We start from the raw sequence: 14,418 nt of genomic DNA on the forward strand, positions 1-14,418 counted from the left end.
AATATTTCACACTATAGCAGGAATCCACATTAATAGAATCCACTGAGAATTTTTTTCTCATAAATGGATAGAATATGGGAATTGAAACATGAGGTTAAAAAGCTGTGAGACTGCAGCCATATCATCTTCCTTTTAAAATGATTTTTATAGTAAGGCTTGCTGAATGTCTTTGGTATTTTAATCTAGTTTTGTATTGGGCATTGTTTCACAACTCTCTATTGCGTTCTTTCCAACCTCTGCAGTTTTTAAACAATCAGGAATTGTATGCCACAATTATCCAACAAGCAAAGCCAACAGACTTACCATTGTTTACAATGTATGAAGATACAGCAAGTTTGCAAACTTTCATTAATTTGGTCATTATGGCAGCCACTTTTGCCAATATGTTCCACCATCTGGTAATGATTTTTCTAAACAATAGATCTGAGTGTCATGGAAGTGATAGAAAAGGAGATCCTGGTAATGAATCAGACATCTCCGTAGAGGGCCAGTGAATAGTATGAAGAAGGGAGCATCTACTGCTCAATTTCCACAAGTGGTGATTTCTCACTTTCTTCATTGGCTCCAGTGGCGTAGCTAGAGTTCGTGCCGCTCGGGGCCACCCTCCAACATATTTGAATATGTTAACCTATTTAATTAGAAAATTAAAATGACGTATAGAGAAAAATTAAGATACATTTTGTATAGATTTATTCATATATATAGAGAAACAGCAATAATTTTTCACATATAATTATTTATAAGCATCAACTAGACAAGAATATAGTATAGACGCACTAATAAGTCGTGTACAAATTATTATCTATACTAATAAAAGGCAAAGCCCTCACTGAATTACTCACTCACTCACTGACTGACTGACTGACTCATCACTAATTCTCCAACTTCCCGTGTAGGTAGAAGGCTGACATTTGGCAGGCTTATTCCTTACAGCTTACTTACAATAGTTGGGCAGGTTTCATTTCGAAATTTCTACGCGTAATGGTCATAACTGGAACCTATTTTTCTCCATATAATGTAATGGAGTTGAGCTGGAGATGGCCGTGGCTGGGTAGGGGAGTTTTGTGTGACATCATCACTCCCACGTAAAGTGTAGAGAACAAGGAAGAACTCCAAACAGCGATGAGCACCAAACGCCATTTCACAATTGAGAAGGCAGAAAAACATTATGAAGGAAATGATGCATACAAGCATATTCATAAGTACAACTACTGCGGAAACAAAGCACGGCGTGAACCGTAAGTTTATATTAAATTAAGTTCATAGACAGGCTGCCACTAGCGTTTGTAATTTAGTGCCTGCCCATATAAGGCCATCCGTCAGCGGCAATCCAGTACAAACACTGCCGGTAAATATTCACGGGTGAAGGTCTGTGCTTATGCAGAGGAAGATGAGATGGTCAGGGTGGTGTTTGGCACAAACTCATTGAAACTGCGAGAGAAACTTTTAAGTGCCGGGTCTTAGCTGACATTACACGAGATGGCACCAGCACAGCTGGGAACCTCGATGCAAGAACACCAAGTGGCTCACATGAACTGACGCAGTGCACAGACAAAAAGCAACAGTTCCAAAGATTGCTGAACAAAAACCGAATTACACAATTGAGAAGGCAGCAAGCGTCTGACACATACAATCATATTCATAAGTGCAGCTACTGCGGAAACAAAGCACACGGTGGAAAAAGTGAATGTCCCGCTAAAGGAAGACAGTGTAAAAAAAACCCGTGCATGCAGTTTGTCACGCCTCAGATAAAGAGGAAGATGAGCTGTTTATTGATGCAGTAAGAAACGAATCGATGAATGAAACCTCTTATCGATTGACAAACACAGAATGTAACTTGAACACAACACATCGTACAAATACGACCCTGATTGAAACAAATAATGATAATCAAATCCTTGATGACAGCAACATTCAATAACACTCACAAAACAATTACTGTATATTGACAATCATGTTACGTTATGTTTAAAATGTTCCCTTTTCTTTTTCATAACTTCTACTTCTCCACTGCGATATGCAGGTATATATATAAATGTATATATAATACCCCGATCTACAGTACATACTCTCACAAAGACAAGCCACACGCTGTGGCGCAATTGTAGAGTCTTAAGCCTCTAACGGCATTCGAGGTTCGATTCCGAGAGGGGATGCACTGAGTATGTATCGCGCGCTACCGATTCATTTTACCTTCAGATCTCCTTGGTTTGGGACGTATGAAAAATATTCGGTTAGCAGAATCATGTTACGTTATTTTAAAATGTTTCCTTTCTTAGCACAAGCACAGCTGAGAAGCTTCGATGCATGTACTCCATAACGCTTTAAAAAAATAACGCATTTAATCACACTTTTAATTCCAAGCAAACGGAACTTTTGTCAATGCATGATTTCCTGGTACATCCATTACACTGATGCACACATCACAGCTACAAAAATGTTAGAGTCGGAATAAAGCGCGTTCCTACGACTGATCATTTCGACTACCTGAGTGGAGCCTTGATAAAAGCATGGTTTTGTGCACACTGAAAAGCAAGCAAAATTAGATGCATTACAGAAAGCGGACTTTGTGGCTCTTACTGGGATCATTGGACTTCCGTGACCGTTAGTAATTCTAATTACATCTAATTACAAAATGTTCAATGATCACACTGTTTTAGCCTAATGTACAAAATAATTTTGGCTAATGTTACTCAGAGTTTAAAGATTAAGTTGGTCAAATTACCTTTTATGTTTCTGACTTATTTTTTTAAGAAGAAAAACTGCACTTTATGTTGAAATTTTGGTTATTATTATTTAAAGACAATACTATTCTGAAAATGTACTTAAAGTACTTAAAATACCACTTTATTTTTAAGTCTGCCCAATTTTAACCAGGGATGATATTTTTGTTTCTGTTTTGAATTCAAATGCAGTTTAAAAGCTTTTTTTTCCAGAAATTAAAACAGCTTCAGTTTTTTAATATTCATGTCCATGTCTATTATTTGATTCTGTTGCCCACTAAAACCCTTTTAAATTAAAAAAAAAAACATTTGCGATTTGGGGCAAATGTACGTGTGCATTACATACCATAAATCAAGAGTAATTCTTACACAGCCTCTAATTAATTGGATTAATTTTTTTAATCGAGTCCCACCCCTAATACATATATATATATATATATATAGATATATATATGTAGATTTGTATATATGTGTATATACAGTATATATGTAGATATGCATATGTGTATATATGTATATATATGTGTGTGTGTATATATACAGTATGTGTATATATATGTATATGTATATATATGTATGTGTGTATATATATATGTATATATATATAACTGTGTATATATATGTGTATAGATGTATATATATATATTGTCACGCTTGGGTCACAGATTTGCACAGAGACACAGAAGGTCGAGAAAAAGAAGGATTTTTATTCAGACACCGCAAACACATGAGCTTAAACGTGCTCCATGACAAGTCAGATATAACAGTTCCGCTAGGAGCAGAGAGAGATAAAAGCAAACAATCAATTCCCAAACTGACAGGGCTGCACAAGGCTTATAAGTGGCGGAGTACCGCTGAGGCTTGTATTACGCGTTATAGTGCAAGGATAAGGAGCAAAGTGAGGGTGGTCAGTGTTTCAGGGTTTGTGGTTTTCCCAGGGGCGTCTGTCTCTATTTGGGGTGCGATCAGCCCTCCAGCTCACACCCTCCCCCTCAGCTTTATTCACATTCCTGTGAATCAAGCGACTCTCTGTACTAGGTTCATTTAGTCGTGATAATACATCTGCGCTGACGTGTTCAGAACCTGGTCGGTGCTTTACTGTGAAACTGTAAGGTTGTAAACCCAGAAACCATCTCATTAGACGAGTTTGTATCTTTCTGTCGGTACAACCACTGGAGTGGAGCATGATCAGTTACCAAAGTGAAGTTTCGTCCCCACAAGTAATAGCAAGCGCTTCCACAGCCCACTTAATTGCCAAGCATTCTTTCTCAATTGTAGAATAATTGCGTTCCCTAGGAAGTAATTTCCTACTCAAATATGTGATTGGATGTTCTTCTCCATCAAAATTTTGTGACAGGACTGCCACACCAAATGCACTTGCCTGTTTGCAAGATAAAATCTTTTGTGAAATCCGGGTTCCTTAGAACCGGGTAAGAAGACAATGCTTTTTAAATCGTTGAAAGAACGTTGCAATTTTCTGTCCACAGGACAGGTCGGTTTTTCTGCCTCTAGTAAGTTCTGTAAGAGGAGCAGCTCTATGTGCAAAATTTGGAATGAATTTTCTGTAGTAACCAGCGAGTCCCAGAAAGCGCGTACTTGTTTCTGTGTCTCAGGTCTCGGGTAAACAAGCATTTCTTCTATTTTCCTTAATTGTGGCCTAAGTAAACCCTTGCCCATAGAATAGCCTAAGTAATGAGTCTCGGACATGCCTAGTTTACATTTCTTAGGGTTAGCAGTAAGGCCAGCCTGTCTCAAGCTTTCAAGAACGGCTTGAAGCCGCTCTAAGTGTGTTTTCCAATCATTGCTAAAAATCACGACATCGCCAAGGTATGCCCCAGCATATTCAGAGTGAGGACGAGGATCTGATCCATCATACGCTGAAAAGTTAGAGGTGCCCGTGAAGACCAAACGGGAGTCTTGTAAATTCATAGAGTCCGTCAGAGTCGCAAATGCCGTTTTCTCACAACTGCTAGCCTCTAAAGGCACCTGCCAATAGCCTTTCGTGAGATCTAGCGTGGAGATATAGCTCGCCTGACCCAGTTTTTCCAACAGTTCATCGACACGGGGCATGGGATAAGCATCGAATTTAGAGACCTTATTCAAGCGTCCTGAAATCGATACAGAACCAAACCGAAACGCCTTGTTTGGGACTAATACGACTGGGCTGCACCAGTCACTTTTACTTTCACGAATTACACCCAGTGTCAGCATCTTTTTACCTCTTCAAGACAATATTTCAGCGCTTCCGTATCCGAACGGCCGCATCTGTACGAACATCAGGTGCAGTGGTAATTTTATGTTTTGTAATGTTAGTCTTGCCTGGTAAATCTGAAAAGACATCAGTGTTCCGTTCTATCAAAGATAACAGTTCTGTCTTTTGCGTGTCAGTAAGATCGTTACCAATGGTAACATCGGACTGAGAAACAGCAGCCAAGGAAGTGTTAACCTCTTGTCGGTCGTGCCATTCCTTCAAGAGGTTAATGTGTAAAATCTGGAATGGTTTGCGCCGCCGGTATTCTAACCTTGTAATTTACGGACTCATACGCTCCTCAATAATGGCGGGCCCCCATTTAGCTAAGAATTTGTGTGGATCCGAGGGAACCAGTACCAAAACACGATCGCCAGGTTTGAACTCACGGAGCTTGCTGCGCCTATCGTAAAGACGCTTCTGAGTTTCCTGTTCTCGTTGTTGGTGTTCCACAGCAATAGAGGAAAGCATAGAAATTCTGTCTTGCAACGAAATTAGTCGATCTGCAAAGCTTGGACCCTTAGCTGCTCTCTCGTTTCCTATCCATTCCTCACGCATCACATCCAGGATGCCTCGCGCGCCTGCCGAATAACAACTCAAGGGACTCAAGCCAGTGGACGCCTGTGGTGATTCTCGCACGCTGCATAAAACAAACGGTAGGACAGTGTTCCATGTTGTGGGATCATTATGAGCAACTCGCCTGATCATCTGTTTCAATGTTTTGTTAAATCGCCGGTTAAACCATTCGCTTGAGGATGGTAAACAGTAGTACTCAATTTCTTAATAGCAAAGCTGTCACACAATTGTTTCATCACGCGAGAAGTGAAAGGTGTGCCCTGATCAGTTAAGATTTCTCTAGGGATACCAATACGAGTAAAAGTTTCACATAGTGCTTTGGCTACAGCCGAAGAGTTGGCCTTTTCAGGCGATCATTTCTGGATATCGGTCGCATAATCAACCAACACCAGCAAATATTGGTACCCATCCTTAGTCTTAGGTAATGGTCCCACAATATCTAATCCCACACGCTGAAAGGGAACTTCCAATATGGGCATAGGACAAAGGGAGCCCGAGGAGGCTTATAAGCAGAGACGATCTGGCAGTCTGGACATGAAGTACAAAATCGTTCAACATCTTTTCCCATATTAAGCCAATAAAATCGTTTTGATAACCGGTCTCTAGTTTTGTCGGCACCGAGGTGCCCCCCCAAGATGTGTGAATGTGCCAGATGCAAAACAGTTTCCCTATGTGCTTCAGGTACCACCAGTTGTTCAATAAATTCCCCCTCCAAATGATCTGAGATCACTCTGAAAAGGCAACCGTCCTTTTCTATAAAGTGTGGGGTTTTCACACCCCCGGAATTACGCTCTTGGTAATAAGAGTCATTAGCAGGGCGAGCCTGTTTAAATGCATATTCTAATGAGCTATCAGTATGCTGCAAACGCACAAAATCTGATTGTTCGTTAACACTCGGTTTGTGTTCGAGGCGTTTGCAATCTGGGAAGATGTAGAAGGAGCAGCCCATTCTGGAAGATTGTCGGGGGTGACCTCCTCCGTCTCGCTGGAGAGATCGGGTTCAATATCTAAGTTGGGCTCTAGATTTTCCCCGGCCGCTACCAGTTCTTCGTCTTGGATTTCTTCTTCTTCTCCCCCCCCACCAAGTTCATTAGTGGACTGGACTACTGGTCCCTTACATTTATTAATCAGTTTCGAAAAAGGGCATTTCTCCGCCCTATGAGTAATGGCCAAGGGCACGAGTCCAAAACGGCAGACCAAACCTTAAAGTGGCGCCCCCTATAAGTTAAAGGAAGAAGTAAAGTCTGATAATCTTTAACATCACCATGTACACAGCGTATTTTTACAGTCTCACAGTCTCTAAGGCATTGTTCATTAAGACAGTCTCGTCTCACAATACAAAGGTCACTTCCCGAATCTAACAATGCTGAGATTTCTTTGTGTCCCAATTTCACCGGGATCAACAAGCCATCTTTTCCATCCGGACATGTAATAGTTGAGCAACAAATCTCGGCCAGTCCAATCCCCATTGAATGAGCTGGAGACAAGCGACAATCTCTTGCCAAATGGCCGAGCTGATCACATCGGAAACATCTACGGTCGGCTCCGCTTTCGAAATATCCTCTGCGACGCCCACGCCGACGCGTGCTCTGTAGCCTCCACGGTCTTGTCGACCCGCTGTTGCCGCTGTCTCCCCAGAAACAGGCGTCCCATCTACGACTGGATTTCCCGGGGTCCTACCTGACCCCATTAGATTTTCAGGTCCTGCAGCTTGTCGATCGAGCGGCGAGAATGTCCTGGACGCTCGTTCACAGGTTGCGAAGCAGCACGAAATCCACCGCTCTTTCTCCAAGTGGACTGTAAACCCTCTAATCGTCTGGACATAATCGTTAATGATTTAATATCATGGCGTAGAAATTCATCTCAAGAACTTCAGGTATGCCGCCAGTAATATATTCACGACAACTGTTTCCATTACGTCTCCTTCAAACCAACAGTGCACTTTATGTATCAAATCTTGAATTTGCGCACGGATTGGGTCATCCATGTTTAGTTTCCAGTCTTTAAGTGCAAATGTTTTAGACTTCTGAAATAAGTCTTCGGCGGCATCCATCTGTGCAACCACTTCTGGTACCACTTGTCACGCTTGGGTCACAGATTTGCACAGAGACACAGAAGGTCAGAAAAAAGAAGGATTTTTATTCAGACACGCAAACACATGAGCTTAAACGTGCTCCATGACAAGTCAGATATAACAGTTCCGCTAGGAGCAGAGAGAGATAAAAGCAAACAATCAATTCCCAAACTGACAGGCGCTATGCAAGGCTTATAAGTCGGAGTACCGCTGAGGCTTGTATTACGTTATAGTGCAAGGATAAGGAGCAAAGTGAGGGTGGTCAGTGTTTCAGGGTTTGTGGTTTTCCCAGGGGCGTCTGTCTCTATTTGGGGTGCGATCAGCCCTCCAGCTCACAATATCTATATTTGTATATATGTATATGTATATATGTATGTATATGTATATATATGTTTATATATGTGTCTGTGTGTGTGTATATGTATATATATATGTATATATATATGCCAGCAACACTCATGACAATGACAAAACAATTACATTGTCAATCATGTTACGCTATTATTAAAATGTTTCCTTTTCTTTTTACTTCTCGCTGCCAAACAGGTATTTTGCTATATATATATATATATATATACAGTGTCACAAAACGAGACAAAGACAGAAAAAGGTTTGGGGCAGCCACCCATGTAATTTGGTATCCTGGCTGCAAAGTCGTTTTCTTTTTCAAATACAGCACTGAAGTGCTTACAACAGAGTCCAAAACAAGACTGACAGAGAAGGGAAAAGGGAAGGCTTTTAAAGGGGAGACAGGAAGTGAGGTCATAAGGATTGGGCACATGTTCATCTTCATTGGTTTAGTCCCGGATGTGACATCAGGGGGCGGAGCTGGCAAGGTCTGTCTCCATTGGCTCGGTCCCAGAAGTGACGCCCAGAGAGACAGGTGGAACCTCCCGGGTTAGGTCTACAGGAAGTGAGAAAGAGAGTTAGTGCACTCTGCCACATCCCGCATGGCTCAGAACTGCCTTCACTGAGCCCTTTAGCTGCCTCCCATGCGCGTGTGTGACAAGGCCCCCTCAGCCCAGACCGCCGGGTCGGGCGACCTAACCGAGAGGTCGTGAACCCGAGAGAGCATCAGCGTTGGCATGGAGAGCACCCGACGATGAACGAGCGAAAACTTGTACGGCTGCAGGTCAAGAAACCACCGGGTGACCCGCGGATTCGACTCCTTGTGCAGGGCCATCCACTGTAGAGGTGCATGGTCCGTGACAAGGGTGAACTCACGCCCAACAGGTAGTACCTCAGCTGAGTGATCGCCCATTTAATCGCCAGAGCCTCCCTCTCCACCGCGCATACCTGGTCTCCCGGTCCAACAGTTTCCGCTCAGGAACATGACGGGTGTTCACACCATCGACACTTTGGCTCAGCACGGCTCCCAGGCCTGTGTCCAAGCGTCCGCCTGGAGGATGAAAGGCAAAGAAAAGTTAGGTGCCATCAAAATAGGTGCGGACGTAAGGGCCTTCTTCAAGTCACCAAATGCAGTCCGTTTTTGCAGTCCATACCACAATGTTCGGGCCCTCTTCTTTGTTAAATCAGTCAAGGCGCCTTTCTCCAAAACCGGGTACAAACCGGCGGTAGTACCCGCTAACCCGAAAGGCTTGGACCTGCCGCTTGGTTCATGGACGGGGCCATTTCAGAATGGCATCAATTTTGGAGCACTGTGGCCTTACGGTACCCCGACCCACCAGGTAGCCTAAATATTTGGCCTCGCTTAATCCAAAGAAACATTTCTTGGGATTAATCCGAGCCCGCCTCACCAAGTGTCCGTAATACCGCTTGGACATGCTGTAGGTGTTCCTTCCATGTGCTGGAATAGATGACCACGCCATCTAGGTAGGCAGCACTGTATGAGTTATGAGGCAAGCACTTTGTCCACCAGACGCTGAAAGGTTGCTGGAGCCCCGTAACCCAAATGGAAGGACACGATACTGCCAGTGTCCGCTAGGGGTACTAAACGCGTTTTTCCTTCGGAGTCCGTTAAAGGAACCTGCCAGTACCCTTTGTCATGTCAAGTGTGGTCAGGTATTGAGCCTGTCCAAGCCTCTCGAGGAGGTCGCCCACGCGCGGCATTGGATAGGCATCAAATTGGGAGACTTGGTTGCCGACGGAAGTCATTGCAGAACCTCCAACTCCCCAGGCTTACCGACGAGCACAATGGGGCTGGACCAGGGACTATAACTTTCCTCAATCACACCTAGTTCCAGCATGCGCTTGATCTCAAGCTCCACTTCAGCCTTTTTTGCCTCGGGAAGACGGTACGGGCGTTCTCGGACAACAACCCCGGGCTCTGTCACAATGTTGTGCTCAATCAGAGAGGTCCTTCCGGGGTGTTCACTGACTACCTCTCGAACGGTCCGGATAACTGTTTCCAGCTCCTGCCGCTGCCTGGGTCTCAAGTGTGCCAAAGTTAAGGTCGTGTGTGTGAGCGAAGAGTGAGCGGGCTGGCCGGAGGAGGGATCGGGTCCCTGTCCTTCCACGGTTTCAGCAGGTTCACATGATAAACCCGCTCCTTTGGCCGCGATTGGGTTGACTCACCAAATAGTCGACCAGTCCCTTCCTCTCCTTAACTTCAGAGGGGCCCTGCCAGTGGGCAAGCAACTTAGAGTGGGAGGTAGGCACTAGGACCATGACCCGATCTCCGGGTGGAACTCCCAAGAGACGTGCGCGGTTGTAGTACCGGCCTGTGCTGCTTGAGCCTCCTCCATGTGACTTTTAAGGACAGGCGAATCTTTCCAAATCTATCGCAGAACTGCGCGATATACTCCAGTATGTTTGTGGAGGGAAGAGCCTCTTCTTCCCAGCCTTCTTTCAAAATATCCAATATGCCCCGAGGTTGTTGCCCATACAGTAGTTCAAAGGGGAGAACCCCGTGGAGGCTTGTGGGACTTCCCGATAGGCAAAAAGGACGAGGGGGAGGAGCTGATCCCAGTTCCTTCCATCCTCGCTGACCACCTTACGCAGCATTTGCTTGAGAGTTTGATTAAACCTCTCTACTAATCCGTCGGTTTGAGGATGATACACCGAGGTTTTAAATGCTTTATTTTCAGTAATCTGGCAGTCTCCTTGAACGTCTCCGAGGTGAAGGGGTCCCCTGGTCTGTCAAGACTTCTTTGGGGATCCCCACGCCAATACCCCTAGTAATTCCCGTGCGATGGCTTTAGAGGTAGCTGAGCGCAACGGAACAGCTTCGGGGTATCGTGTAGCATAATCCACGAGGACTAAAATGTACTTGTGTCCTCGGCTGAGGGCTCTAGAGGTCCCACCAGGTCGACCCGATTCTGTGGAAGGGAACGCCAATCAATGGAATAGGAACAAGAGGAGCACGGTCCCTCCTAGGAATCTGTCGCAGTTGACACTCCGGCAGGAAGCAAAAGCTTTAACCTCCTCATTAATTCCTGGCCAGTAAAACCGGAGCTTGATCCGCTCCAGAGTTTTTCGGTGCCCAGGTGGCCACCTAGGAGGTGGGCGTGCTAGCTCGCAGACCTGCCGCCGGAAGGTACGCTGCACTAGCAGCAGCCTCGCCTCCTGCCCGCCATGCATAGCTACACGGTAAAGGAGGTCATTATCTAGCACAAAGTAGGGGCCCTGTGGCATCGACTGACTAGTGCGCTGGCCATTGACAAGGACCACTGCATTTTTTACAAACTTCAGGGAGTCGTCATTCCATTGCTCCCTTCTGAAAGAAGCCGCGCCTTTTAAATTGAAACCGCAACACGGAGAGAGGGTCAGCGCCGACCTCAATGGGCGTGGTTTCTCCCGCTCCGCCGGCGCTGGTGGATGACGGTCAGCCTGCGACGCCCGGAGTTGCCACGCCAGCCAGGACGGCTGCTTCCTCTCTCTGCCGGCTGATTACACGGCGTGGAGGCAGCTTGAGACGGTTCATCTCCGCCCATAACGAGGCCCAACTTAACCCCGGAGTGGTATGTGTCTACCGCTTTTAATTTCAGACCAGTCCCGCCCCAGTATCACCGGGTGTGGAGGATCAGGAAGGATTGCCACGGTTACTTTCTGGACTGACCCTCCGTAGCTAATGACACAGCGGCGGTCCTGTACCAGCGGTTTCCCGTGGACACAGGTTATACTGGTCTTGAATTTTAGCCATTGTCGCTGTAGCACAAAACGGCGGGCAACAATGGAAATGTTGCTGCCGGAATCGAGCAGAGCGGAAGTTTTAAACCCGCTAACGATCACCACGCCTGTATGCGGGACCGCCAACGGGTTTGTCAGAGCACACCAAGCCCTCCTCCCTCCACCTGCATTCCTCCTCGCCTCCAAGCGGTTTGCGCCGCCGCCGACACCATACAAGCTCCGGTTGTACAGGGAGGGGCTAGGTCTTGGGACGCACCCGCTGAGTTTGACAGAAGGACGGTTCTGCTCTCCCAGAGTGTGAGGCCGCCTCTGTGTTTCCAGAAGCTCTATGAGCCCTGACATGTTCAAACTGTGCCCCAGACCGGCTGGGTGAAGCCCTGGGGAAGTGCTTTCAGGAGCAGATAGCAAGCTACCTGCTCAATTACCTGGTAGGGCTTGTTTTCCAAGGGCCGTAGCCACTGCCATACTTTTGCCCATAAGGACCAGGCTTGTTTACTGGTCGGCCTCTCAGGGTCCAACCTCCACTTGTTATTTTACTCACCTGCCAGTCTGGGGCACCCCAAGGTGGTAAATGGGGCTGTGGTTTCACTGGGGGCAGGCACTCTCCCCAAGAGAGCATACTGAGTCCCTCTCTCCCTCCAGGGCAGCCCACTGGTGAGCCCCACCCGACACTCCCTGGCCTCTCTAGATGGCCTAGTTCTGCGTGCTGGGAGCGGAGCCCGCACGGTCTCGCCAACCACGGGCACCCTCCCCGCCTGAATACTCGGCCCCGCACGCCCCACCTGGGTGTTTTGCAGGTCCTGTCCCCTTCTCTTCTGGGACTTCTCCATCCTGCCGACTACGCCACTGTCACAAAACGAGACAAAGACAGAAAAAGGTTTGGGGCAGCCACCCATGTAATTAGGTATCCTGGCTGCAAAGTCGTTTTCTTTTTCCAAATACAGCACTGAAGTGCTTACAACAGAGTCCAAAACAAGACTGTCAGAGAAGGGAAAAGGGAAGGCTTTTAAAGGGGGAGGCAGGAAGTGAGGTCATAAGGATTGGGCACGTGTTCATCTCTCATTGGATTAGTCCCGGATGTGACATCAGGGGGGCGGGAGCTGGCAAGGTCTGTCTCCATTGGCTCGGTCCCAGAAGTGACGTCCAGAGAGACAGGTGGAACCTCCCGGGTTAGGTCTACAGGGAAGTGAGAAAGAGAGTTAGTGCACTCTGCCACATCCCGCATGGCTCAGAACTGCCTTCACTGAGCCCTTTAGCTGCCTCCCATGCGCGCGTGTGTGACAACAGGTATATATAAATAGATAGATATGACAACAACACTCATATCAATGACAAAACAATTACATTAACAATCATCTTACGTTATTTTTAAAATGTTTGCTTTTCTTTTTCATAACTTCTTTTACACACTACTTCTCACGGCTGGTATTCTGCTAGTTTAATATAATTACGCAAGTAAAACCAGAACCAGTGTAGTGTACAAGTGATTGGTGGGGATGTTTTCTGTGCAGAGCAGGAACGCATTCGGATTGATAACGAAATGAAATTATAAATTGTAAATTAGTTGTTTATCTTCCTAGAAATTTTTATCTGTGTAATGTTTATGTTTATTTTTGTTATTGCCTCTGTGAACGCTGGCCCGGACACAGACAGACAGACATGTTGTTCATCACCACACACTGTTTATTTACACTACTATTTACAATATTACCGTGCTCACAAAACCCCAGTGCCTCTTGCACCGATTCCCCAAAGTCCAGGGCTCACAGTCTCCGTGCCATTCTTTCCTGGCCGCCTCCAGTCCTCTCTCCAGCTCTGTCCACTTCCACCCGACATCCACTGCTCACTGAAGGGAGGCGGCCCCTTATATATGATTCCCGGACGAGCACCAGGTGTTCCCGGCATTCTTCCCTTGGCCACGCCCCAGCGTGGCGGAAGTGCCGGGCTCTCCTCCCGGCAGCTCTCCGGGTGTCCTCCAAAGTCTTCCCCCCAGCACTTCCTGGTGTGGCGGAAGTGCTGGGCTCTCGGGATATCCAGGCACCGGGGCGCCGCCTGGCGGTGGCCACGGGTCCCTACAGGGCTGGGCTTCCAAGCCCTTAACCTGAGGCCCCCAACATAACCAGGACGGACGCCCCCTCTCGGTCTGGAGGAGGCACAAGCCCTCCTCCAATCCTCCTGGGCGTCCCAGCCTGGGACCACACCTCATAAATTGCAAATGCTGTATCTGATGCCGTCACAGAAGGACAGTCAGAAAATTATTTTAGAAGCGTTTGTGGGTAAAAATCAGAGAATTTTAGTTTTTTTATTCATGATTGATATTTTTCCGAACCCTGCTGCTTACACACGAATTGTACTGAGCCTTCTGGCCAATAATGGCGCACCCAAAATGTGTCGTCCGGGGCGGACCTCCCCCTCCGCCCACCCTTAGCTACGCCACTAATTGGCTCTCAGCTGAGCCAACATTAGACATTCTCCCATTTGGCTTTTCTCTTCCTACAACTAGTTTTGATTATATCTTTTGATTTTATCCATTCGTCCAGGTTTACAATAACACCATAATTCAAGCACAACACCTTTGTCTAGACTGCCTTTGAATTCCCAAACAGCTTCTCATGTTCTAACCATACGAAAGAACAGTAAACACCAAAAGTGACTCTGCTTTGTTGGGTCCTTGAGCAAGGCCTTTAACCTGCAATTGCTCCGTCCTG

This window comes from Polypterus senegalus, chromosome 3, assembly GCF_016835505.1.
Source record: "Polypterus senegalus isolate Bchr_013 chromosome 3, ASM1683550v1, whole genome shotgun sequence".
In the NCBI taxonomy this organism is placed as follows: Eukaryota; Metazoa; Chordata; class Cladistia; order Polypteriformes; family Polypteridae; genus Polypterus; species Polypterus senegalus.